The sequence below is a fragment of the Solanum stenotomum genome, unplaced genomic scaffold (assembly GCF_019186545.1).
Source record: "Solanum stenotomum isolate F172 unplaced genomic scaffold, ASM1918654v1 scaffold171, whole genome shotgun sequence".
In the NCBI taxonomy this organism is placed as follows: Eukaryota; Viridiplantae; Streptophyta; class Magnoliopsida; order Solanales; family Solanaceae; genus Solanum; species Solanum stenotomum.
In genome coordinates, this window is record NW_026024383.1 from 1 (window position 1) to 2,365 (window position 2,365).

General features: G+C 29.9%; 1 pseudogene; it reads left to right on the forward strand.

Annotated features, from left to right (window-relative positions):
- Positions 1-1,508: 1,508 nt before the first annotated feature.
- Positions 1,509-2,067, forward strand: LOC125850453 (probable histone H2A.3; annotated as a pseudogene).
- Positions 2,068-2,365: the final 298 nt, after the last annotated feature.

Sequence of the window (2,365 nt, forward strand, 5' to 3'; positions counted from 1 at the left end):
AAGTATTAATTATCCAACTTATTTATTTTGCATATTATCAAACACGAGTTTTCTTCAATCAATATTAACATGTGTTGCATATGTTTGATATTTCTTTGTGAAAGTAAAGTTTCGAAATCTTTTTTCTCTAGTTCTTGTTTTTCTGTGGACGATTAGATATAAAATGGTCAAATTTGAAAAAAAATATAGTATTTATTTCCAAGTTAAAAACAATATTAAAAACTTGGAAATTGTGTCCAACATGAATAAGAAATAGAGTTATTTTTAATTTTTGTGAGTGGTTTATATTGAAAATAATAAAAATATGATCAAACATGCACTTAATTCTTTTTTTCCATCCTCTTGATACCTAGCTAATAGGCAATAACGTAACGTTAGAAAACAAAGCAAGCCTTAATAACTAAACCCTTCCTTAAAACTTGTTGGTACTTTATTTTTAGACACTTGAACTATTGCGTGTTCCAATTGAACACCATGAACACATGAAATATATATAGGCACTTGCAATTTAAATTATGATTTCTAGTGTATATTTTCATTGCTCAATCCATAGAAATAAGAAGGGCCACTCAAACATTGACCTAAAGCCAAATTCAAATGGAGTCCTTAAATTTTATTTTATGTTTTAATGAAAATTTGTTATAGTCAATTCTTTTAATCTTTCTTGAGTCGTATACTATTCTAGATTCGTTAAACTTCAAAACTTATTTCCTCTCATATGAAAACTTTATATTTTATATAGACAATACACAATTTTTTTAAAAAAAAATAACTATAACCAATTCATATTGCTTTAAAAATGAGGGCTACTGTTATTTTTAGGCTTGTTGAGCTGATANCATATGAAAACTTTATATTTTATATAGACAATAGACAATTTTTTTTAAAAAAAATAACTATAACCAATTCATATTGCTTTAAAAATGAGGGCTACTGTTATTTTTAGGCTTGTTGAGCTGATAATAAATTAGTCATTTAAAATATGTTATCTCCTTTCATTATACAAATTAGTCTTAATAAGTTGTAAAACTTTAAATATGTTCAAATGGCTATTAAAGCCAAATATTAAAGAACAAAATTTCCCCATTTTGTTTGAGCAACAGACTCATCATAATCCCTTCTGTCTTCTTTTGTTTGGCAACATATTAAAGACATCATAGTCCTTTTTTTTTTGGTAACAAACACATCATAATACTTATTTACTTTGGAAACAAACATATCACAATCCTCTATTTTTGGAAATAAACTTATTATAATCCTTGAAATTGATTAAATGTGTCAACATCTTTATCCACCGTTGATTTGCTCTTTCATCCAACGGCATACAAGTTCAATCCTCGTGATTGTCTTCTCATTGACTGGGTTATAACTCTTGTGGGCTATAAATACCAAAGCCAGATTGCTTTAGGAATTCACATACACACAGAACAATTCAATTCTTCCACTTCATTTGTCTCTTGTTTCTATAGATCAAAAAGCAAACCTTTTTTTTGTAGTGAAAAAGATCAATGGCCGGTAAAGGGAAAAATCTTGGTTCAAATGCTAAAAGAAGGTCTCGTAGCAGCAAAGCTGGCCTCCAATTTCCAGTGGCTCGTATTGCCCGATTCCTCAAAGCCGGGAAGTATGCCAAACGTGTTGGTGCCGGAGCACCGGTATTCCTTGCTGTTGTGCTTTAGTACCTTGTAGTTGAGGTGAATTTCTCAAGTTCCTTCTCTCTGTCTCTTTTTGATATGTCAAATTTATAGGATTTGTGATTACTAAATTTTACATATATGTAATTGTTTGTAGGTGCTTGAATTGGCTGGAATTGCAGTGAGGAATGACAAAAAGACTCGGATCCTTCCAAGGCACATTCAGCTAGCAATTAGGTTTGATAAAGAGCTGAATCAGTTTCTTATATATGTAACCATTCCGAATGGTGGTGTTATTCCAAGAATTCACAATATTTTTCTGCCTAACAACAAGAGTAACACTTCAAAGGCCGTTGCTGATGGTGCTTACAAGGAGGAGGATTTGACTGATCATTCCATTGCTAGCATCGCGATGTTTACTTTTATTAATCTCCTTGTATTCATAGAATATTTTATAATTCTATAATATAAAACCTTTGATTTCCTTTCTGCAAGTTTAATGACATATGATATTTATGTGGCTTAGGATAAAAACTCAACATACTTGGATCTTAGTATTACCTATTGTTTAATTTGCTTCAGTTATCATATCATTTATTATTTCTATTGTTATTCATTTCCTGATGTGGATAATAGTTTTAGTTTTTTCCTTTCAAGTGTTCTTAGCAAGCTTTATTAACTATTTCCCAAATTTGAAATAGAATTTCAATTTAGTTTGAAATTTCATGATAGAT